General features: G+C 56.5%; 1 protein-coding gene, 1 long non-coding RNA gene and 12 other non-coding genes across 24 annotated transcripts in view; all 14 read left to right on the forward strand.

Annotated features, from left to right (window-relative positions):
• Window positions 1-122: 122 nt before the first annotated feature.
• Window positions 123-203, forward strand: LOC116626254. Its single transcript, XR_004298244.1, has one exon. It is a non-coding gene; the product is annotated as a small nucleolar RNA SNORD115 (small nucleolar RNA).
• Window positions 204-1,800: 1,597 nt separating this feature from the next.
• On the forward strand, window positions 1,801-1,881 carry LOC116626242. Its single transcript, XR_004298233.1, has one exon. It is a non-coding gene; the product is annotated as a small nucleolar RNA SNORD115 (small nucleolar RNA).
• A 2,027-nt stretch (window positions 1,882-3,908) lies between these two features.
• Window positions 3,909-3,989, forward strand: LOC116626244. Its single transcript, XR_004298235.1, has one exon. It is a non-coding gene; the product is annotated as a small nucleolar RNA SNORD115 (small nucleolar RNA).
• Window positions 3,990-5,582: 1,593 nt separating this feature from the next.
• On the forward strand, window positions 5,583-5,663 carry LOC116626256. Its single transcript, XR_004298246.1, has one exon. It is a non-coding gene; the product is annotated as a small nucleolar RNA SNORD115 (small nucleolar RNA).
• Window positions 5,664-7,356: 1,693 nt separating this feature from the next.
• On the forward strand, window positions 7,357-7,434 carry LOC116626257. Its single transcript, XR_004298247.1, has one exon. It is a non-coding gene; the product is annotated as a small nucleolar RNA SNORD115 (small nucleolar RNA).
• A 1,583-nt stretch (window positions 7,435-9,017) lies between these two features.
• Window positions 9,018-9,098, forward strand: LOC116626253. The gene has a single exon (XR_004298243.1). It is a non-coding gene; the product is annotated as a small nucleolar RNA SNORD115 (small nucleolar RNA).
• A 1,593-nt stretch (window positions 9,099-10,691) lies between these two features.
• On the forward strand, window positions 10,692-10,772 carry LOC116626243. Its single transcript, XR_004298234.1, has one exon. It is a non-coding gene; the product is annotated as a small nucleolar RNA SNORD115 (small nucleolar RNA).
• Window positions 10,773-12,363: 1,591 nt separating this feature from the next.
• On the forward strand, window positions 12,364-12,444 carry LOC116626236. Its single transcript, XR_004298228.1, has one exon. It is a non-coding gene; the product is annotated as a small nucleolar RNA SNORD115 (small nucleolar RNA).
• Window positions 12,445-13,101: 657 nt separating this feature from the next.
• On the forward strand, window positions 13,102-19,638 carry LOC116626178. The gene is made up of 6 exons (XR_004298194.1): window positions 13,102-13,191; window positions 13,505-13,603; window positions 14,707-14,834; window positions 15,215-15,258; window positions 16,681-16,726; window positions 19,528-19,638. It is a non-coding gene; the product is annotated as an uncharacterized LOC116626178 (long non-coding RNA).
• Window positions 13,244-13,324, forward strand: LOC116626229. The gene has a single exon (XR_004298221.1). It is a non-coding gene; the product is annotated as a small nucleolar RNA SNORD115 (small nucleolar RNA).
• Window positions 14,890-14,969, forward strand: LOC116626252. Its single transcript, XR_004298242.1, has one exon. It is a non-coding gene; the product is annotated as a small nucleolar RNA SNORD115 (small nucleolar RNA).
• On the forward strand, window positions 18,033-18,113 carry LOC116626240. The gene has a single exon (XR_004298231.1). It is a non-coding gene; the product is annotated as a small nucleolar RNA SNORD115 (small nucleolar RNA).
• A 64-nt stretch (window positions 19,639-19,702) lies between the features above and the next one.
• LOC116626246 lies at window positions 19,703-19,783 on the forward strand. The gene has a single exon (XR_004298237.1). It is a non-coding gene; the product is annotated as a small nucleolar RNA SNORD115 (small nucleolar RNA).
• A 301-nt stretch (window positions 19,784-20,084) lies between these two features.
• Window positions 20,085-23,828, forward strand: part of LOC116626175 — a 222,725-nt gene continuing 218,981 nt past the window's right edge. For all 11 annotated transcript variants that reach the window (XR_004298188.1, XR_004298189.1, XR_004298187.1 and 8 more), the window contains exon 1: window positions 20,085-20,185. The gene's annotated coding sequence lies outside the window, so the exon portion shown is untranslated. The remainder of the gene's footprint in view (window positions 20,186-23,828) is intronic.

Below are 23,828 nucleotides of genomic sequence, written 5' to 3' on the forward strand. Positions count from 1 at the left end.
GCTGGAATCCCACCTCTTGGGTCCCCATCACCCACCGCAGCATGCCATTCTGCAGTAAGCACCCTGGGTAAGCAGGTTCGGGGGGCAGGAGAAGGCTCGCCGGCATTACCATTGCCTTGCTTCGGTCAATGATGAAAACTCATATTGTCTCGAAGAGAGATGATGACCTAAAAATCATGCTCAATAGGATTATGTTGAGGCCCAGTGGAAGGGACCATCTCAGAGTCAGCATCCTGAGGATGCTCAGGGCCCTCAGGGAGCACTGCAGTTTGGGGCTTGAAGCGACCGATCCCTCAGGCCTCACCGCTTTGGCTGTTTCCTGACTGTGGGTCTCCAGGTGCCCAAGAGGTGCTCGGGCCTTCAGCCTTGCCTGCCAACCCATCCCCCCTCCCAGGATGCCTTCCGGGGAGCCATTGCTTAGCAACTCTGGTCTCTTTGTGTCTTTCAGCGGGCCTTGGTGGCCAGGGTCTCAGTGTGGTCACAAACATGGCAGGTGAGTGGAGCCACTGGGCTTCGAGGGAGGCCATAGACGCCATCTGGAGTGGGTACGGGTGGCCTGTGTCTGGGTGGCGGCCACATGGGGGCCGGGTTGGGAAACCTGGATGGCGGGAGAGGGTGGATTTCCCCATTGAAGGTCCAAACTTGGACCACCCCAGGTGCAGGGGAATCGAAAGATTGGCCGGGTCCCTGACATGGACTAGAAAGTGCAGGGTCACCGCTGTCAGGCAATGATCAGCTGAGGGACCTCACTGCTTCACGGTGTGCCCCATATGCCCATCAAGATGGTGGATATAGGCCCTTTGGGGCCACTGGTGGCTGTCTCCTCAGACGTGGGGTATTCATGACGCCCCAGACCTTGGCAAGTTGCCCTGGGCCGGAAAGCCCAGAGCTCCTGTCACATTCACCTGACTCCCAAGTAGCTTGGGCCCCCTCGGGGAACTGGGGAGTTCCCCTCTCCAATCCCGTGGGCTGCTGAGACAAGAAGGGCCAACCTGGCCTAGTAGGGTAATCTTGAGTCCCTGGGCACAGCAGGCGATGTTCTTGGGCCTATCATCCCGGCAGTCTAGATCTGAGGGGGTGATCCCAGCAATGAGGCCCAGCAGGTGCAGGGAGAGGGCCCCTATGCAGGGCGGGAGTGGGCGGCATGCCTGGTTGGGAGCACGCTTTTATCCCGGCATGCATTCCTCTGCCCTCAGGACTCTGAGAGCCGTGGGTCCCCATGTCCTCGAGGACACCAGCCCAACTCTGGATGTCAGAGATAGCCAATCCATGGGAGAGCGAGGGCCTAACTGTACATACCAGGACACCCACCTTTCATGCCTGGCCCAGAGTCCACAGCAAGCTACCTCTCAGGAAGCCTGTTTGCCAGGCCATCTGGGGGGCAGCATCAGCAAGGCTCAGCTCTGACGGGGGCCACGCCCTCTGTTGTTTTGTGGTCAAAGTATGGGCATTTTTGCTCCTGTAACTTGCCCCTTCCATGCTGTCTCCTGCCTAATGCCAGCTGGCCTCACACCTTGCCATGCAGTACCAGGCTTTCTGGACTGGCAGCTCTTGGCTACAATGGCAGGTGCTGCAGAGCAGTGTGTTTTCACACCTCACCTACACCTCTCTCCCCAGATCCTCTCCCCAGACAAAGATCCCACCCTGAGGGCCAAGTCTTGCTAGGCCCAGACATTGCAAGACGCCCAACGTCTCGTGCCCCCACCCCCCCCGCCAGGCATCACGCTCTACAGTAAGCACCCACAGTAATCAGTTTCAGGGGAGGGGTGAGTGCCTGTCTGTGTCACCACTGCTTTCCTTGGATCAATGATGAGAACTCATAATGTCTCGAAGAGAGATGATGACCTAAAAATCATGCTCAATAGGATTACGCTGAGGCCCAATGGATTGGATCATGCTGGGTTCAGCATCCTGAGGATGCTCGGAGCCCTGGGCAAGCACTTCAGATTGGGGCTTGAGGCAACCATTCCCTCAAGGCTCCCCACTGTGGCTATGTACTGACTGTGGGCCTCCAGGTGCCCACGAGTGGATCATGCCTTCGGCCTTGCCTGCCAACCCATTCTCCCTCCAAGGATGCCTCCTGAAGAGCCATTGCTTTGCAACCCCGATTTCCTTGTCTTTCTCAGGCTGTGGTGGCCATTGTCTCGGCGCAGCCACAGTGAAGCCACTGCACTTGGAGGGAGGCCGCAGATGTCATTGGGGTGGGTCGTGAGGCCCATGTCTAGGTGGCTGCCGCATAGGAATATGGTTGGGAGCCCTGGATGTCCAGAGAGGGTGGTCTTCCCCTTGGAGATCCGCCCTTGGGCCATCCCACATGCCGGGGAAGTGAAAGATGGGCTGGGTCCCTTACAAGGACTAGAAAGTGCAGGGATGCTGCCGTCACCCAGTTCAGCTGAGGGATCTTGCTGCTTCATGGTGTGCCCCATGGGCCCATTCAGATGGTGGATGTGGGCCCTTAGGGACCACTGGCGGCTGTCCCCCTCAGCTCTCAACTGTTCCTGCAGCCCTGGTACATGGCAAGGTGCCCTGGGTGGAAGAGCCTAGAGTTCTTGTCGCATGCACCCGATTGCCAAGGAACTTGGGCCCCCTCCGGGCAGCTGGGAGCTCCCCTCCTCGATCCCTTGGGCTGCCAAGACAGCAAGGGCCCACCGGGTCTAGGAGGGGAATCTCAAGTCCCTGGGCACAACAGGCGATGGCCCTGGGGCTCTCGCCCTGACACTCTAGACCTGATGGAGTTATCCAGCAGAAGAGGCTCAGCAGGTGCAGGGAGAGGCCCCCCGCCCTTGTGCGGCGGGCAGTGTGCTACATGCCTTGGTTGCGTGCATGTGCTTGGCCCAGCATCCATTCCTCTATCCTGGGGACCCTGGGGGCCATGGTTTCCCATGTCCTTGAGGACACCTGCCCTCGAGGGTGTCATAGATGGCCAATCAATGGGAGGGTGAGGCCTTGGTCCTACCTACCAGGACAAGCTCCCTGCACACCATGCCTCACTCCCACACCCTGCTACCTCTCGGGTAGCCTGTGTGCCAGCCTTCTCCTGGGGGGCAGCCTCAGCAAGGCTCAGCTCCCTCGGGGGCCATGCTCTCCATTGTTTCAGGGTCCAAGTATGGGCATCTCTGCTCCTGTAGCCTACCCCTTTCTTGCAGTTCCCACCGTATGCCAGCAGGCCTCACACCTTGCCATGTGGCACCAGGTTTTGGGACTGGCAGCTCTTGGCTGCAGGGGTTGGTGCCCCGGAGAATGGTGTTTTGACACCAGGCCTACCCTCTCTCCCCAGATCATGTACCCAGACGAGGATCCTGCCCTGAGGGCCAAATCTTCCTAGGCCCAGCCCTGACAACAGGCCCAATGTCTCCTGCCCTGACACCCAGGCGAGGGCCTGGACCTACCTACCAGGGCACACACCCTTCATGACTGGCCCCGCTCACACAGCGTGCCACCTCTTGGGAAGCTTGTGTGCCATGCCTTCTTCTGGGGGGCAGCATCAAAAAGGCTCAGCTCCTTCAGGGGCCACACTCTCCGTTTTTTCGGGGTCCAGGTATGGGCATCTCTGCTCCTATAGCCTGCCCCTTCCTTGGAGTTACCCACTAATTGCTGGCTGGCCTAAAGCCTTGCCATAGGGTGCCAGGCTTTCAGGACTGCCACATCTTGGCTGCAGGGGCAGGTGCCACGCAGCAGGGCATTCTGACACCTGGCCTACCCCTCTCTCCCCAGATTGTGTCCCCAGATGAAGATTCTGCCCTGAAGACCAAGTCTTGCTAGGCCCAGCCCCTGCAAGAGGCCCAAAGCCGCGTGCCCCCCCACCCCCCCCCCCCCCCCCGCAGGGCATCCCGCTCTACAGTAAGCTCCCCTGGTAAGTGGATTCCAGGGACAGTATAATGCCCACCTGGGTCGTTACTGCTTTGCTTGGGTCAATGATGAGAACTCATACTGTCTCGAAGAGAGATGATGACCTAAAAATCATGCTCAGTAGGATTATGTTGAGGCCCAATGGAGGATACCATGCCATGGTCAACATCCCAAGGTTGCTTGGTGTCCTGGGGGAGCTCTGTAGTTTGGAGCTTGAGGTGACGGTTCCCTCGAAGTTCCCCACTGTGGCTGTGGCCTTTCTGTGGGCCTCCAAGTGCCCAAAAGGCCTCAGGCCTTCGACCTTCCCTGATGACCCATTCCACCTTCCAGGACACCTCCTGGGGAGCTATTGCTTAGCACCTGGTTCTCCTTGTGTCTTTTAGTAGGCCTTGGAGGCCAGGGTGTCCGTGCGGCCTCAAACATGGCAGGTGAGTGGACCTCTGGGCTTTGAGGGAAGTGGCAGATGCCATTGGTGTGGGTTCAGGTGACCTGTGTGTGGATGGCGGCACATGGACATTGGCCCGGAAGCCCTGGATGTCTGTAAAGGGTGGACTTCCCCCTTGAAAGTCTGCCCTTGGACCATCTCATGTTCATGGGAAGCAAAGGTTTGTGTGGGTCCCTGACAAGGACCAGAAAGTGTAAGGGGGCCAGCATCAGCCCACATTCAGCTGAGGGCTCTTGCTGCTTCATGGTGTGCCCCATGGACCCATCCAGATGGTGGACGTGGGCCCCTTGGGCCACTGGCATCTGTCCACCTGGGTCTTGAGCTGTTCCTGAAGCACTGGCCATTGGCAAGTTGCCCTGGGTGGGAGAGCCCAGAGCTCCTGTCGCATGTACTCGACTCCCAAAGAGCTTGGGCCCACTTGGGGCAGCTGGGGAGCTCCCCTCCCAATCCCTTGGAATGCATAGACAGGAAGAGCCCACCGGGCCTAGGAGGGGATTCTTGAATCCCTAGGCGCAACAGGCGATGGCACTGGGCCTATGGTCGCAGCACTCTAGACCTGAGGGAGTGATCCAAGTAAGAGGCTAAACAGGTGTAGGGACAGGGTCCCCCTGCATGGAGGACAGTGGGTGACATGCCTTGGTTGCGTGGACGTGATTACCCTGGCATCCATTCCTCTGACCTGGGGCCCTGGGGGCCGTGGATCCCCGTGTCCTCGAGGGCATCTGCCCAACTCCGGGTGCCACAGATGTCCAATCCGTGGGAGGGTGATGTCCTGGCCCTACCTACCAGGGCACGCACCCTTCACGTCCGGCCCACCGCCCACAGTGTGCTACCTCTCGGGAAGCCTGTGTGCTGGGCCTTCTCCTTGGGGCAGCATCAGCAAGGCTCGGCTCCCTCAGGGGCCGTACTCTCCGTTTTTTGGGGTCCAGGGATAGGTATCTCTGCTCCTGTAGCCTGCCCCTTCCTTGCGGTCCCCTGATGTGTGCTGGCAATTCTCACAACTTACCAAGGGGCACCAGACTTTTGTGACTGGCAGCACTTGGCCGCAGGGACAGGTGCCCCAGTGCAGGACATTTTGACAGCTGGCCTACCCCTCTCTTTCCAGATGCCATCCTAGAATGAAGATCCCGCCCTGAGGTCCAGGTCTTCCTAGGCTAAGCCCCATTAAGAGGCCCAACATCTTGTGCCATCGACCCCTTCCCGGGGCATCCCGTTCTACAGGAAGAACCCCGGGTAAGCCGGTTTGGTGGATGGGAGAGCGCCCACCTGTGTCGACATTGCCTTGCTTGGGTCAATGATGAGAATTCATATTGTCTCAAAGAGAGTTGATGACCTAAAAATCATGCTCAGTAGGATTACACTGAGGCCAAGTGCCTCAACCATGGCAGGTGAGTGGAAGCCACTGGCTTTGCAAGGCGGTCACAGATGCCATCGTGGTTGGTTTGGGAGGCCTGTGTCTGGGAGGTAGCCACATGGGCTTCGGGCCAGGAGCCCTGGATATACGGAGAGGGTGGACTTACCTCTTGAAGGTCCGCCCTTGTGCCATCCCCCCTGCAAGGAAAGGGAAACTTTGGCCATGTCCCTGACAAGGACCTTAACATGAAGGGACACTGCTGTCAGCCCACGATCAGCTGAGGGCTCATGCTGCTTCACGTTGTGATGCATTGGCCTGTCCAGATGGTGGACCTGGGCCCCTTGGGCCACTGGCGGCTGTCCCCCTCAGCCCTGGGCTGTTCATGAAGCCCCAGCCATTGCCAAGGTGACCCAGGTGGGACAGCCCAGAGCTTCTGTCCCACGCACCTACTCCAAGGAGCTTGGGCCTCCCTGGACCAGCTGGGAAGCTCTCCTCCTGATCCCTTGGACTGTCAAGACAGAAAGGGCCCACCAGGCCAAAGAGGGGAATCTTGAGTTCCAGGGTGCAACAGGCGATGGCCCTGGGCCTCTCACAGTGGCACTCTAGACCTGAGGTAGTGATTCCGGGAAAAGGCCCAGCAGGTGCAGGGAGAGGACCCCCTGCCAGGGGAGCAGTGGGCGTCATGACCTGTTTGCATGCATGTGGTTGGCCCAGTATCCATTCCTCTGCCCTGGGAACCCTGGGAGCCATGCCTCCCCATGTCTTCAAGGGCACCTGCCAGGCTCGGGGTGCAACAGATGGCCAATTCATGGGAGGGCGAGGGCCTGGACCTACCTACCAGGGCACGCACACTTCACAACCGGCCCCGCACCCACAGCGTGCCACCAAGAGAGGAAGGGCCCACCGGGCCTAGCAAGGGAATCTGGAGTCCTAGACACAACAAGCGATGTCCCTGGGCCTATCGTCACGGCACTCTAGACCTAAGGGATTGGTGCCAGTGAAGAGACCCAGCAGGTGCAGGGAGAAGGCATCCCTGCATGGCGGGGAGTGGGCTGCATGCCTTGGTTGCATGCACGCAGTTGGCCCAGCATCCATTCTTCTGCCTTGGGAGCCCTTGGAGGCCATGGCTCCCCATGTCTTCGAGGGCACCTGCCCAGCTCTGGGTGCCACAGATGGCCAATCAATGGGATGGCGAGGGCCTGGCCCTAGCTACCACAGCATGCACACATCACGCCAGGCCCTGTGCCCACAGCGTGCTACCTCTCGGGAAGCCTGTGCACCAGGCCTTCTCCTGGGGCAGCATCTGCAACACTCGGCTCCCTTGGGGGCCACCCTCTCCGTTGTTTAGGGGTCCATGTATGGGCATCTCTGCTCCTGTAGCCTGCCCCTCCTTGTGGTCCTCTGCTGTGTGCCAGCCTGCCTAACACCTTGCCATGTGGCACCAGGCTTTTGGAACTGTCAGCTTTTGGCAGCTGGGGCAGGTGCCCCAGAGCAGGACATTTTGACACCTAGACTACCACTCTCTCCACGGATCTTGTCCCCAGAAGAAGTTCCCGCCCTGAGATTCGAGTCTTGCTAGGCCACGGCCCAGCAGGATCCCCAACGTCTTGGATCCCCACCCCTCACCGTGGCATCCCACTTTACAGTAAGCACCCCCGGTAAGCAGGTTCACGGGGCGGGAGACGGCTTTCCCGCCATTGCCTTGCTTGGGTCAATGATGAGAACTCATACTGTCTCAAAGAGAGATGATCTAAAAATCATGCTCAATAGGATTACACTGAGGCCCAATGGAAGGGACCATGCCTGGGTCAGCATCCTAAGGATGCTCAGGGCCCTGGGGGAGCGCTGCAGGTTGGGGCTTGAAGCGACCGATCCCTCAAGCCTCCCCGCTTTGGCTGTGGCCTGACTGTGGGCCTCCAGGTGCCCAAGAGGTGCTCGGGCCTTCAACCTTGCCTGCCGACCCATCCCCCCTCCCAGGACGCCTTCCAGGGAGCCATTGCTTAGCAACCCTGGTCTCTTTGTGTCTTTCAGTGGGCCTTGGTGGCCAGGGTCTCGGTGTGGCCACAAACATGGGCAGGTGAGTGGAGCCGCTGGGCTTCGAGGGAGGCCATAGACACCATCCAGAGTGGGTTCAGGAGGCCTGTGGCTGGGTGGCGGCCACATGGGGGTCGGGCTTGGAAACGTGGATGTCTGGAGAAGTGGATTTCCCCATTGCAGGTCCGTCCTTGGGCCATCCCAGGTGCAGAGGAATCGAAAGATTGGCCGGGTCCCTGACAAGGACCGGAAAGTGCAGGGACGCCGTTGTCACCCAACGATCAGCTAAGGGACCTCACTGTTTCACGGTGTGCAGATGGTGGATATAGGCCTGTTGGGGCCACTGGCAGCTGTCCCCCTTGGACCTGGAGTGTTCATGAAGCCCCAGACCTTGGCATGTTGCCCAGGGCCGGGGAGCCCAGAGCTCCTGTCGCATGCACCCAACTCCCATGGAGCTTGGGCCCCCTTGGGGCAACTGGGGAGTTCCCCTCTCCAATCCCTTGGGCCACTGAGAGAGGAAGGGTCAGTCTGGCCTAGGAGGGTAATCTTGAGTCCCTGAGCACAACAGGCAATGTCCTTGAGCCTATCGTCGCGGCACTCTAGATCTGAGGGAGTGATCCCATGGATGAGTCCCAGCAGGTGCAGGGAGAGGGCTCCCATGCATGGCGGGAATGGGCGGCATGCCTGATTGTGAGCACGCTGTTGGCCTGGCATCCATTCTTCTGCCTTCGGAACCCTGAGGGCCAGGGGTGCCCATGTCATCGAGGGCACCAGCCCAACTCCAGGTGTCAGAGATGGCCAATCCGTGGGAGGGCGAGGCCCTGACTGTACATACCAGGGCACCTACCCTTCATGCCTGGCCCAGATTCCACAGTGTGCTACCTCTCAGGAAGCCTGTGTGCCGGGCCTTCTGGGGGGCAGCATCAGCAAAGCTCAGCTCTCATGAGGGCCACACTCTCTGTTGCTTCGTGGTCCAAGTATGGGCATTTTTGCTCCTGTAGCTTGCCCCTTCCATGCGGTCCCCCCGCCGTATGCCCGCCGGCCTCACACCTTGCCACACGGCACCAGGGTTTCCAGACTGGCAGCTCTTGGCTACAATGGCAGGTGTCCCGGAGCAGTGCATTTTGACACCTTGTCTACCCTTCATCCCCAGATCCTGTCCCCAGATGAAGATCCCACCCTGAGGGCCAAGTCTTGCTAGGCAGAGCCAGTCCAAGACGCCCAACATCTCATGCCCCCACCCCTCCCCCTGGGCATGCCATTCTACAGTAAGCACCCCTGGTAAGCAGGTTTGGGGGAGGGGAGAGTGCCTGCCCGCGAAGCCACTGCCTTCCATGGTCAATGATGACAATTCATATTGTCTCGAAGAGAGATGATGACCAAAAAATCATGCTCAATAGGATTACGCTGAGGCCCAATGGAGGGAATCATGCCAGGGTCAGCATCCCGAGGATGCTCTGTGCCCTGGGCGAGTGATGCAGATTGGGCTTTGAGGTGACTGTGCCCTCAAAGCTCCCCACTGTGGCTATGAACTGACTGTGGGCCTCCAGGTGCCCATGAGGGGATCAAGTCTTCGGCCTTGCCTGCTGACCCATTCTTCCTCCAAGGACACCTCCTAAAGAGCCATTGCTTTTCAACTCTGATCTTGTGTCTTTCAGAGGACCATGGTGGCTAGTGTCTCTGCGCAATGACAACCATGGCAGGTGAGTGGAAGCCACTGCACTTGGAGGGAGGGCACAGATGTCATTGGGGTGGGTCGTGAGCCCCGGGTCTGGGTGGCAGCAGCATGGGAATATGGCTGGGAGCCCTGGATGTCTGGAGAGAGCGGATTTCCCCCTTGAAGGTCCACTCTTGGGCCATCCCACATGCAGGGGAAGCAAAAGATGGGCCGGGTCCCTGAGAAGGACTGGAAGGTGCAGGGATGCCACTGTCATCCAGGTCAGCTAGGGATCTTGCTGCATCAAGGTGTGCCTCATGGGCCCATCCAGACGGTGGACATGGGCCCCTTGGGACCACTGGCGGCTGTCCCCCTCAGCCCTTGGCTATTCCTGAAACACTGGCACATGGCAAGGTGTCCTGGGCAGAAGAGCCCAGAGTTCCTGTTGCATGCACCCGACTCCCAAGGAGCTTGGGTCCCCTTGGGGGAGCTGGGAGCTCCCCTCTCCGATCCTTTGGGCTGCTGAGACAGGAAGGGCCCACCAGGTCTAGGAGGGGAATCTCATATCCCTGGGCACAACAGGCGGTGGCCCTGGGGCTCTCACCCTGACACTCTAGATTTAATGGAGTTATCCAGGGGAAGAGGCTCAGCAGGTGCAGGGAGAAGCCCCTCCTTGCGAGGCAGGCAGTGGGCCGCATGCTTTGGTTGCTTTCGTGTGTTTGGCCCAGCAACTATTCCTCTACCCTGGGGACCCTGGGGGCCATGGCTTCCTGTGTCCTCAAGGACACCTGCCCGGCTCCGGTTGTCACAGATGACCAATCTTTGGGAGGGTGAGGCCTTGGCCCTTCCTACCAGGACAAGCTCCCTGCATGCCATGCCTTGCTCCCACACCATGCTACCTCTCAGGTGGCCTGTGTGCCAGTCTTCTCCTGGGGGGCAACCTCAGCAAGGCTCGGCTCCCTCGGGGGGTATGCTCTCCATTGTTTTGGGTTCCAGGTATGGGCATCTCGGCTCCTGTAGCCTGCCCCTTTCTTTCGGTTCCCACCATATGCCAGCCGGCCTCATGCCTTGCCATGTGGCACCAGGATTTCGGGACTGGCAGCTCTTGGCCGCAGGGGTAGGTGCCCCAGAGAATGGCGTTTTGACACCAGGCCTACACGTCTCTCCCCAGATCACGTAAACAGACGAAGATCCCGCCCTGAGGGCCAAATCTTCTTAGGCCCAGCCCTGGCAACAGGCCCAATGTCTCCTGCCCTGGTACCCTCCAGAGTAATCCGCTCTACACTAAGCTCCCCCGGTAAGTGGGTTCAGGGGACAGGAGAGTGCCCACCCTCATTGCTACTGCCTTGCTTGGGTCAATGATGAGAACTCATATCGTCTCAAAGAGAGATGATGACCTAAAAATCATGCTCATTAGGATTACACTGAGGCCCAATGGAGGGGACCATGCCTGGGTCAGCATCCAGAAGATGCTCGCGGCCCTGGGGGAGAGCTGCTGTTTGGGGCTTGTAGCGAAAGTTCCCTCTGGGCTCCCCGCTGTGGTCTGACAGTGGGCCTCCAGCTGCCCAAAGGTGCTCAGGCCTTCAGCCTTGCCTGCCAACTCATTCCCCCTCCCAGGACACCTTCCAGGGAGCCATTGCTTAGCAATCCTGGACTCCTTGTGTCTTTCAGTGGGCCGTGGTGGCCAGGGTCTTGGTGCGGCCTCAACCATGGCAGGTGAGTGGAGCCACTGGGCTTGGAGGGAGGCCGCAGACACCATAGGGGTAGGTTCGGGAGGCTGGTATCTGGGCGGCAGCCACGTGAGATTCGGGCCAGGAGCCCTGGATATATGGAGAGGGTGAACTTACCTCTTGAAGGTCCACCCTTGGGCCATGCCACCTTAGGGGAAGGGAAAGTTTGGCCGTGTCCCTGACAAGGACCTTGAAGTGCAGGGACACTGCCATCAGCCCATGTTCAGCTGAGGGCTCATGCTGCTACATGTTGTGACACATTGGCCTGCCCAGATGGTGGACCTGGGCCCCTTGGGCCACTGGCGGCTGTCCCCCTCAGCCCTGGGCTGTTCCTGAAGCCCCAGTCATTGCCAAGGTGACCCGGGTGGGACAGCCCAGAGCTTCTGTCACATGCACCCAACTCCCAAGGAGCTTGGGCCTCCTCAGACCAGCTGGGGAGTTCTCCTCCCTGATCCCTTGGGCTGTCAAGACAGAAAGGGCCCACCAGGCGAAGGAAGGGAATCTTGAGTTCCTGGGTGCAACAGGCAATGGCCCTGGGCCTCTCGCAGTGGCACTCTAGACCTGAGGTAGTGATCCTGGGAAAAGGTCCAGCAGGTGCAAGGAGAGGGCCCCCCTGCAAGGGGGCAATGGGTGGCATGACCTGGTTGCATGCATGGGGTTTGCCCAGTATCCATTCCTCTGCCCCGGGGACCCTGGGTGCTGTGGCTCCACATCTCCTTGAGGGCACCTGCCAGGCTCGGGGTGTGACAGATGGCCAATCTGTGGGAGGGGGAGGGCCTGGACCTACCTACCAAGGCATGCACCCTTTACGACCGGCCCTGCACCCACAGCGTGCTACCTCTCGGGAAGCGTGTGTGCTGTGCCTTCTTTTGGGCAGCATCAGCAAGGCTCAGCTCCTTCAGGGGCTACACCCTCCATTTTTTCGGAGTCCAGGTATGGGCATCTCTGCTTCTATAGCCTGCCCCTTCCTTGCGGTCACCCGCTATGTGCCGGCTGGCCTAAAGCCTTGCCATGTGGCGCTAGGCTTTCAGGACTGGCACTTCTTGGCTTCAGGAGCAGGTGCCATGCAGCAGGGTGTTCTGACACCTGGCCTACCCCCTCTCTCCCCAGATCGTGTCCCCAGATGAAGATTCCTCCCTGAGGGCCATGTCTTGCTAGGCCCAGCTCCTGCAAGAGGCCCAAAGTCTCATGACTCTGTCCACTCCCCGCCATGGCATCCCGCTCTACAGTAAGCACCCCAGAAAGCAGGTTTGGGGGATGGCATAATGCCTGCTGCGTTGTCACTGCCTTGCTTGGGTCAATGATGAGAACTCATATTGTCTCGAAGAGAAATGATGACCTAAAAATCATGCTCAATAGGATTATGCTGAGGCCCAATGGAGGAGACCATGCCGAGGTCAACATCCCAAGGTTGCTTGTGGTCCTGGGGGAGTGCTGTAGTTTGGGGCTTGAGGCGATGGATCCCTCGAAGTTCTCCACTGTAGCTATGGCCTTACTGTGGGCCTCCAAGTGCCCAAAGGGCCTCAGGCCTTCGACCTTCCTTGCTGACCCATTCTCCCTCCCAGGACACCCCCTGTGGAGCCATTGCTTAGCACCTGGTTCTCCTTGTGTCTTTCAGTGGCCAGTGGTGGCCAGGGTCTCCGCAAGGCCTCAAACATGGCAGGTGAGTGGAAGCCACTGGGCTTGGAAGGCAGCGGCAGATGCCATTGGGGTGGGTTTGCGTGGCCCGTGTCTGGGTGGCGGCTGCATGGACATCGGACTGGGAGCCCTGGATGTTTGTAGCGGGTGGACTTCCCCCTTGAAAGTCCGCCCTTGGACCATCTCATGTGCAGGGGAAGCAATAGTTTGCGCGGGTCCCTGACAAGGACTGGAAAGTGTAACTGCGCTAACACCTTGCCACGTGGCTCCAGGCTTTCCGGAGTGGCAGTTTTTAGCTACAATGGCAGTTGCCACAGAGCAGTGCGTTTTGACACCTCGCCTACCCCTCTCTCCCCAGATCCTGTCCCCAGACGAATATCCCACCCTGAGGGCCAAGTGTGCTAGGACCAGCCACTGCAAAATGCCCAATGTCTTGTGTCCCCGCCCCCCCCCCAGGCATCCCACTCTACAGTACGTACCCCTGGTAAGCAGGTTCGGGGGATGGGAGAGAACCCCACGTCACCACTGGCTTCCTTGGGTCAATGATGAGAACTCATATTGTCTTGAAGAGAGATGATGACCTAAAAATCATGCTCAATAGGATTACACTGAGGCCCAATGGAGGGGACCGTCCTGGAGTCAGCATTCCGAGGATGCTCTGTGCCCTGAGCGAGCACTGCAGATTGGGGCTTTAGGTGACCATTCCCTTAAGGGTCCCGGCTGTGACTGTGAACTGACTGTGGGCCTCCAGGTGCCCAGGAGTGGATCAAGCCTTGCCTGCCAACCTGTTCTTCCAGGGACAGCTCCCGTAGAGCCATTGCTTTGCAACCCTGATCTCCTTGTGTCTTTCATGGGCCATGGTGGCCATTGTCTCGGTGCAGCCACAACTATGGCAGGTGAGTGGAAGCCACTGTGCTTGGAGGGAGGCTGACAGACGTCATTGGGGTGGGTTCGTGAGGTCCGTGTCTGGGTGGTGGCCACACGGGAATCGGGCTGGGAACCCTTGATGTTGGGAGAGAGTGGACTTCCCCTTGAAGGTCTGCCCTTGGGCCATCCCTCATGCAGGGGAAGTGAAAGATGGGCCGGGTCCTTGACAAAGACTGGAAAGTGCAGGGACACCGCCGTCACCCAGTTCAGCTGAGGGATCTTGCTGCTTCATAATGGGCCACATGGGCCAGTCCAGATGGTGGACGTCGGCACCTTGGGACAACTGGCTGCTGTCCCCCTCAGCCCTCAGCTGTTCCTGAATTCCCCATGCATGGCAAGGTGCCATGGGCAGAAGATCCCAGAGATCCTGTCACACGCACCTGACTCCCAAGCAGCTTGGGCCCCCTCAGGACAGCTGGGAGCTCCCCTTCCCCATCCCTTGGGCTGCCGTGACAGGAAAGGACCACCAGGTCTAGAAGGGGAATCTCAAGTTCCTGAGCACAATGGGTGATGGCCCTGGGCCTCTCGCCCTGACACTCCAGACCTGAGGGAGTGATTCATGGGAAGAGGCTCAGCAGGTGCAGGGAGAGGACCCTTGGTTGCATGCACATGTTTGTCCCCCATGCCCCCCCCATTCCTCTGCCCTGGGGACTCTGAGGGCCGTGGGTCCCCATGTCCTCGAGGGCATCTGCCCATCTCCAGGTGTCACAGATTGCAAATCCGTGGGAGGGTGAGGCCTTGGCCCTACCTACCAGGACAAGCTCCCTGCACGCCGTGCCCCACTCCCATACCATACTACCTCTCAGGGAGTCTGTATGCTGGCCTTCTCCTGGGGAACAGCCTCAGCAAGACTTGGCTCCCTCAGGGGCCATGGACTCCATTGTTTCGGGATCCAGGTATGGGCATCTCCCGTCCTGTAGCCTGCCCCTTTCTTTGGTTTCCCGCCATGTGCCAGCTGGCCTCATGCCTTGCCATGTGGTGCCAGGATTTCGGGACTGGCAGCTCTTGGTCTCAGGGACAGGTGTCATGGTGCAGGACATTTTGACAGCTGGCCTACCCCCTCTCTCCCCAGATGCCATCCCCAGATGAAGATCTAGCCCCGAGGTCCAAGTCTTGCTAAGCCAAGCCCCGGCAAGAGGCCCAAAGTCTCGTGCCCCCGCCTCCCTCCCAGGGCATCCCACTCTACAGTAAGCACCTCGGGTAAGCAGGTTCAGGGGATGGGACAGCACCCGCCTGCATCGCCATTGCCTTGCTTGGGTCAATATGAGAACTCATATTGTCTTGAAGAGAGATGATGACTTAAAAATCATGCTCAATAGGATTACAGTGAGGCCCAGTGGAGGGGACTATCCCGGAGTCAGCATCCCAAGGATTCTTGGGGCCCTGGGGGAGCGCTGCAGTTTGGGGCTTGAAGTGACTGATTCCTCAAGGCTCCTAGCTTTGGCTGTGCCTTGACTGTGTGCCTCCAGGTGCCCAAGAGGGGCTCAGACCTTTGGCCTTGCCTGCCAACCCATCCCCCCTCCCAGGACACCTTCCGGGGAGTCATTGCTTAGCAACCCTGGTCTCCTTGTGTCTTTCAGCAAGCGTGGTGTCTAGGGTCTCGGTGCGGCCTCGACAATGGCTGGTGAGTGGGAGCCACTGCACTTGGAGGGAGGCCGCAGACATCGTTGGGGTGGGTTCGTGAGGCCTGTGTCTGGGTGGTGGCCACATGGGAATCGGGCCGGGAGCCCTGGATGTCCGGAGAGGGTGGACTTCCCCCATGAAGGTCCGCCCTTGGGCCATCCCACATGCAGGGGAAGGGAAAGATGAGCTGGTTCCCTGACAAGGAGTAGAAAGTGCAGGGACGCTGCTGTCACCCAGGTTAGCTGAGGGATCTTGCTGCTTTACGGTGTGCCCCATCGGCCCATCCAGATGGTGGACATGGGCCCCTTGGGACCACTGGTGGCTGTCCCCCTCAGCCCTCAGCTGTTCCTAAAGCCCTGGTGCTGGCAAGTTGCCCTGGGCAGAAGAGCCCAGAGCCCCTGTCACATGCACCCGACTCCCAAGGAGCTTGGGCCCCCTCAGGGCAGCTGGGAGCTGCCCTCCCTGATCCCTTGGGCTGCCGAGACAGGAAAGGACCACTGGGTCTAGGAGGGGAATCTCAAGTCCCTGGGCACAATGGGCAATGGCCCTGGGCCTCTCACCCTGACACTCTAGACCTGAGGGAGTGATTCATGGGAAGAGGCTCAGCAGGTGCTGGGAGAGGCCCCCCCCGTCTCCCAGCAGGCTGTGTGCAGCATGCCTTGGTTGTGTGCACATGTTTGGCCCAGCATTCATTCCTCTGCCCTGGGGACTCTGGGGGCCATGGCTCCCCATGTCCTCGAGGGCACCTGCCCAACTCCAGGTGCCACAGATGGCCAATAAGTGGGAGGGCGAGGCATTGGCCCTACTTACCAGGACACGCACCCTGCAAACTGGGCCCCGCTCCCACACCATGCTACCTCTTGGGAAGCCTGTGTGCCAGGCCTTCTCCTGGGGGGCAGCTTCAGCAAGGCTTGGCACTTTTGGGGGCCATGGTCTCCATTGTTTCGGGGTCCAGATATGGGCATCTTTGCTACTGTAGCCTGCCACTTCCTTGTGGTCTCCTGCCGTATGCCGGCAAGCCTAATGCCTTGACAGTGGTGCCAGGATTTTAGGACTTGCAGCTCTTGGCTGCAGGTGCAGGTGCCCCAGACCAGGCGTTTTGACACCAGGTTTACCCATCTCTCCCCAGATCCCATCCCCAGACGTAGATCCAGCCCTGAGGGCCATGTCTTGCTATGTCCAGCCCCTGCAAGAGGCCCAAAATCTCATGCCCCTGCCCCACCCCACCCCCAGGCATCCTGCTATACAGTAAGCACCCCAGTAAGCAGGTTTGGGGGACAGGAGAGCACCAAACCGTGTCACCACTGCTTTGCTTGGGTCAATGATGAGAACTTATATTTTCTAGAAGAAAGAGGATTCATCCTCCCAGGACTCCTCCCAGGGAGCCATTGCTTAGCAACACTGGTCTCCTTTTGTCTTTCAGTGGGCTGTGGTGGCCAGCGTCTTGACAGGGGCCTCAACCATGGCAGGTGAGTAGAAGCAACTGGGCTTGGAGGGAAGCTGCAGATGCCATTGGGGTGGATTCAGGAGGCCCATGTCTGGGTACTGGCTGCATGGACATTGGACCGGGAGCCCTGGATGTCTGTAAAGGGTGCACTTCACCCTTGAAAGTCCACCCCTGGACCATCTCATGTGCTGGGGAAGCAAAAGTTTGCATGGGTCACTGACAAGGGCCAGAAAGTGCAGGGACACCGCCGTCAGCCCACGTTCAGCTGAGGGCTCTTGCTGCTTCATGGTGTACCCCATTGGCCCATCCAGATGGTGAACGTGGACCCCTTGGGCCACTGGTGTCTGTCCACCTTGGCCCTGAGCTGTTCCTGAAGTGCTGGCCCTTGGCAAGTTGCCCCAGGCGGGGGAGCCCAGAGCTCCTGTAGCATGCACTCAGCTCCCAAGGAGCTTGGGCCCACTCAGGGAAGCTGGGGAGCTCCCCTCCTGATCCCTTGAGCTGCGGAGACAGGAAGGGCCCACTGGGCCTAGGAGGGGAATCTCAAATCCCTAGGTGCAATGGGCGATGGCCCTGGGCCTATGGTCACAGCACTCTAGACCTGAGGGACTGATCCCAGGAAGAGACCCAACAGGTGCAGGGAGAGGGCCCCTTACATGGCAGGCAGTGGGCGGCATGCCTTGGTTGTGTGGACGCGGTTACCCGGCATCCATTCTTCTGCCCTTGCGGCCCTGGGGGCTGTAGCTCCCCATGTCCTCGAGGACATTTTACCAGCTCCAGGTTCCACAGATTGCCAATCCATGGGAGGGTGAGGGCCTGGTCCTACCTACCAGGGAATGCACCCTTCATGCCGTGCCCCCCACCCACAGTGTGTTACCTCTTGGGAAGTCTGTGTGCCGGGCCTTCTGGGAGGCAGCATCAGCAAGGCTCAGCTCCCTCAGGAGCCATGCTCTCCATTGTTTTGGGGTCCAGGTATGGGCATCTCTGCTCCTGTAGCCTGCCACTTCCTTGTGGTCCCTCGCTGTGAGACAGCTAGCCTTATGCCTTGTCACGTGGCACCAGGCTTTTGGGACTGAAACTCTTGGCCGCAGGAACAGGTGTCCCATTGCAGGACGTTTTGAGAGCTGGCCCGCCCCTTTCTTCCCAGAGGCTGTCCCCAGGTGAAGATCCCACCCTGAGGTCCAAGTCTTGTTAGGCCAATCTCTGGCAAGAGGCCCAACATCTAATGCCATTGCCCCCCTTCCTGGGGCATCCCGCTCTACAGTAAGCACCCCGGGTAAGCTGGTTTGGGGGACAGGAGAGTGCCCGCCTGCATCGTCATTGCCTTGCTTGGGTCAATGATGAGAACTCATATTGTCTCGAAGAGAGACGATGATCTAAAAATCATGCTCAATAGGATTACACTGAGGCCCAATGGAGGGGACCATCCCCATGTCAGCATCCAGAAGATGCTCGGGGTCCTGGGGGAGTGCTGCAGTTTGGGGCTTGAAGCGACCATTCCCTCAAGGCTCTCCATTGTGGCTGTGGTCTGACTGTGTGCCTCCAGGTGCCCAAGCAGTGCTCAGGCCTTCAACCTTGACTGCTGACCCATTCCCCCTCCCAGCACGCCTCCCAGGGAGCCATTGCTTAACAACCCTGGTCTCCTTGTGTCTTTCTCTGGGCCATCATGGCCAGGGTCTCCATGTGGCCTCAACCATGGCAGGTGAGTGGAAGCCCTAGGCTTGGAGAGAGGCTGAAGACGCCACCCGCGTGGGTTCGGGAGGCCCGTGTCTGGGTGGCGCCCCCATGGGTTTCAGCCTGGGAACCCTGGATGTCCAGAGAGTGTGGATTTCCCCCTTGAAGTTCCGCCCTTGGGCCATCCCATGTGTAGGGGTAGCCAACGTTTGGCCGGGTCCCTGACAAGGACCGGAAAGTGCAGGGAGGCTGCCGTCAGCCCACGTTCAGCTGAGGGCTCTTGCTGCTTCAGTTGTGCCCCATGGGCCCATCCAGATGGTGGACATGGGCCACTTGGGGCCACTGGCGTCTGTCCCTGTCAGCCCTTGGGTGTTCCTGAAGCCCCGGCCATTGGTAATGTGCCCCAGGCGGGAGAGCCCAGAGCTCCTGTCACATGCACCTGACTCCCAAGGAGCTTGGGCCCTCTCGGGGCAGCTGGGGAGCTCCCCTCCCCGATCCCTTGGGCCGTCAAGACAGGAAGACCCCACCCGGCCTAGAGGGGGAATCTCGAATCCCTGGGCACAACAGATGATGGCCCTGGGCCTTTCATCGCAGCACTGGAGACCTGAGGGAGTGATCCTGGGGAAGAGTCCCAGCAGGTGCAGGGAGAGGCCCCCCTGCATGGAGGGCAGTGGGTGGTATGCCTCGGTTGCGTGCACGCAGTTCACCTGGCATCCATTCCTCTGCCCTTGGGGCCCTCGGGGCTGTGGCTTCCTGTGTCCTCGAGGGCATGTGTCCAGCCCGGGTGCCACAGATGGCCAGTCCTTGGGAGGGCGAGGGCCTTGCCCTACCTACTAGGGCATGCACCCTTCACACCTGAACCTGCACCCACAGTGTGCTACCTCTCTGGAAGCTTGTGTGTCAGGCCTTCTGGGGGCCATCATCAGCAAGGTTCAGCTCCCTTGGGGGCCGCACTCTCCATTGTTTGGGGGTCCAGGTATGGGCATCTCTGTTCCTGTAGCTTGCCCCTTCCTTGTGGTCCCCCACTGTGTGCCGACCAGCCTTAGGCCTTGCCACTCGCTGCCAGGCTTTTGAGACTGGCAGCTCTTGGCCACAGGAGCAGATGCCCCGGAGTAGGGAGTTTTGACAGCTGGCCTACCCCTCTCTCCCCAGATCCCATGTCCAAGGATCCTGCCCTGAGGGCCATGTCTTGCTAGGCCCAGCCCCTGCAAGAAGCCCAAAGTTCATACCCCTGCCCCCCCCGGGGCATCCCGTTCTACAATAAGCACCCTGGTAAGCAGGTTCAGGGGACGGGAGAGCACCTGCCCACATCACCACTGCCTTGCTTGGGTCAATGATGAGAACTCATATTGTCTCAGAGAGAGATGATGACCTAAAAATCATGGTCAATAGGATTATGCTGAGGCCCAATGGAGGGGACCATCCTGGGATCAGCATCTCGAGGATTCTCAGGGCCCTGGGGGAGCACTGCAATTTGGGGCTTGAGGCAACAGATCCTTTGGGTCTCCTTGCTGTTGCTCTGGCCTGTCTGTGGGCCTCCAGGTGCCCAAGAGCTACTCCAGCCTTCGGCCTTGCCTCCCAACCCATTCCTCCTCCCGGGACACCTTCTCGTGAACCAATGCTTAGAAACCCTCGTCTCCTTTTGTCTTTCAGTGTACCTTTGTGGCCATCGTCTTGGCACGGCCTCGACAATGAGATTTGATTAGATGCCTCTGGAGCTTTTTGGAGGTCTCAGATGTAAACAGTCGGTGGGAAGTTCCACATGATGCAGCTTCGGCACTTCTCTCTTGGTGGGACACCTTCATGGCCAGTGAGGGTTGACTTCTCCTTGAATGTTCTCCCTTGTCCTTTGGCAAATCCACCTGATGAGTACATTTGCCCATCCTCCTGACATGGTCTCGAATATCCAGGGAGATCTCCACTCTGCCACCAATCTCCTACTACATTCCTCACCCCCTGCCATTGAGTTCTCAGCTTTAGCAGCCTCTGTTTGATGCCGGTCTCTTTCAGGAAATGCCATTTTATTTTGAAGAGAATTTGTTTGTCCAGTGAGGTGGGGTAAATCAGGCCTTTGTCCCTGCTGTCCACTTTGGGTGTTTCAGGAAATTGCCTGTACAGAGGCTCCCAGCTGGAGATTCCCAGCTGGATCTCCCTAGCCAGCCTTCAGAAGAGGGGAAGCCATCCCCTGAGGGGTGCTTCCTGTTTTCTTATGAACAACACTGTTTTTTCTGGACAATTTCTTGCAGATTTCTGGCAGATTACAATCCAATTGTAATCTCTGACTGAAACACAGCTAGATAATCATCAAATCATACTGAAATAGCAGGAATTCTTATCCTTCTCCACAGCAGCTTAGACAGAGAAGGCCATGTGGCCAAAATTAGGATGCATTGAGACATGATTTTTGGGAGAATTGGATCCCTGAGATCCTGGCCAGTTTGGGCCTCTGATCATGGAAAAGGCAAGAGAGAGTGGAGTTCACGTGGCAACACCTAGAGAAATACATCCCCCTACATTGCCTGGGAAAAGCTTAGAGGCTCATTTTTGTTGTTTTTGTAACCAGAAGCTTTTGAGGACTGTAGTTTTATATTCGGTGGGCTTTTTTTGTGATTGATATTTGAGGGCACTGTCCTTGTCCTGGAGAAAAGGCAAGCAATCTACCCTGGCCAAATGGTGGGCCCTGAGTATCACCTGGGCACAGCTGTGGGCAATTATTTGCTCCTCTTGGACCATATTTGTGGTAGGTCACTTTCACAGAGTGGCCTCTTAGGATACAAAGGATCCAGTGATTTCCATTTCCCTTCTACACCTTTCAGCATAAATGCAGAGTCACCTGCCAAGTGCCGCTCATCCCTGACATTGGCTGCATAGTTGCTTGCTCCACATTCTAGGACCCTGTGCTCTTCTTTGTTAAATATCCCTTAGTTCCAGCACACTGAATTCCTCCCCCAGAAGCCCAGGATAGTCTCTGTCCACACTCTGTACCTAAAGTCTGGATTTTTAAATGATATCCAGCTTGGTTGGGATAGAATATGGATGGCACTGTTGCTCCTGGAGAGAAAGCAGGAAAACAGCCTGGAGTTGGACAGTGTGAAAACAGTGACTGAAAAATACCTAAGACACTCATGGGGGAGATAATTTGCTCTTCTTAGAGTGCTTCCCTGAGGAAAGCAAGCACTAAGACCCCTTTCCAGGGACAGAGGAGCTGGCTGGCACTGTTTCCCTTCTCCACCCCTCAGTATAAACATAGAACCAGCTTCCATAAATAGCATAATGCCTACAGTGACTTCCTAACCCACTTATTCAGGTCACGCACCCCTTTGCTGTGCCAGCACTGCCCTTGTACTACAAATTCGCCTCACTACTAGTGTGGAGGACCCCTTCTTCAGAAGACCAGCATAAACCCCTAATCACACCACATCTTCTGACCATAGAGTTCTGCAAAGCCTCTGTGCTATCAGAAGTAGCATCAGATCTCATTTAACATGGAGACCAGAGCACACCTAGTTAAAACTCACCCACTCTGACCAAGTTCCAAACACTACCTACTGAAGAACCTCTGAAGATAACTGGCCTGCAGGATAGAGCAGCCAAAACACAGCAGCAGAGTGCATGCAGCACACAACAGAGACACTCCCTGAAGCACCAGGCGCTGGATATTATATGAATTTCTTCTTAACAAAGCCATTACTCTCAGAAGCAGGAAACATAGCAGGCTTTTCTAACTCAGAGAAGAAGACAGAGGCTTAGACAAAATCCCAAGACAGTGTAATTCATCCCCCAAGAAAGAACAAGATAAGGTCATGGCCAGAGATCTAATCAAAACAGATATAAATAATATGCCTTATGGAGAATTGAAAGCAATAATCACCAAGATACTCACTGGGCTTGAGAAAAGCATAAAAGACAACAGGGAGGCCCTTACCACAGAGATAAAAAAGTTAAAAAAAACAGTCAGAAATTAAAAATTCAATAACTGAGATTCCAAACTGACTGGATGTAATGACCATGAGGATGAAAGAAGCAGAGGAACAAATAAGTGATATGGAAGACAAAATAATGGGAAACCATGAAGCTGAAAAAAAAGAGAAAGAATTATGGAACACAAAAGTAGATATAGGGTATTCAGTGTCCCTGTAAAATGTAATAACATTTGTATTATAGGTGTCCAGATTAAGAACAGAGGCAAAAGCGGACAGAAAATTTAATTGAGGAAATATTAGCTGGAAACTTCCCCAATTTGGGGAAGGAAACAGACATCCTAATCCAGGAGGAACAGAGACCTCCTGTTAAAATCAACAAAAGCAGGCCAACACCATGACCTATCATATTTAAACTTGCAAATTATAGTGACAAAAAAAAGATGTTAAAGCAGCATGACAAAATAAGTACCTAACTTATAAGGAAAGACCCATAAAGCTAGCTGTATATCTCTCCACAGAAACGTGGCAAGCCAGAAGAAAGTGGCATGATATATTCAACATGCTGAATCGGAAATACCTGCTGCAAAGAATACCCTATCCACAAAAGCTATTAGTCAGAGTAGAAGGAGAGAAAAAGAGTTTCCCAGACAAAACTAAAGAAGGTTGTGACCACTAACTCAGCCCTGCAAAAAAATATTAAAGGAGACTCTTTGAATAGAAAGGAAAGACCAAAAGTGACAAAGACTAGAAAGGCAAAAAGAATCTCCAGAAACAATGACAAAACAAGTAATAAAATGGCATTAAATACATATCTGCCAATAATTACTGAATGTAAATGGACTAAACACCACAACCAAAAGATCTGGAATGTCAGAATGGATAAAAATACAAGACCTGTCTATATTCTGTGCACGAGACTCGTTTTAGACCTAAAGATTGAAAGTGAGGGGATGGAGAAATATTTACCATGCAATAGCACATCAAAAGAAAGAGTAGTGGTACTTATATTCAACAGACTAGATTTTAATCCAAAAACTGTAACAAGAAATGAAGAAAGGTACTATATCATAATAAAGGGGTCTATCCAACAAGAAGATCTAACATTTGTAAATATTTATGCTCCCAAATGGGAGGACCCAGATATATAAAACAATTAATAACAAACATAAGGGACTCATTGATAATAATACAATAATAGTAAGGGATTTAAACACCCCACTTACATCAATGAACAGATATCTAAGTAGAAAATCATCAAGGAAACAATGGTTTTGAATGTGGACCAAATAGACTTACCATATATATTCAGAACATTCCACTCCAAAGCGGCAGAATACACATTCTTTTCAGATGCACATGGGACATTCTCCAGGATAGGTTACATGCTAGTTCATAAATCAGGTCTCAACAAGAACAAAATGACTGAGATCATACCATGCATAGTTTCATATGTTTCACATGATGCTATGAAACATGAACTGAACCACAAGAAAAAAATTGGAGAAGACTGCAAATACATGAAGGTTAGGC

The sequence above is a fragment of the Phoca vitulina genome, unplaced genomic scaffold, assembly GCF_004348235.1.
Source record: "Phoca vitulina isolate PV1807 unplaced genomic scaffold, GSC_HSeal_1.0 scaffold84, whole genome shotgun sequence".
NCBI lineage: Eukaryota > Metazoa > Chordata > Mammalia > Carnivora > Phocidae > Phoca > Phoca vitulina.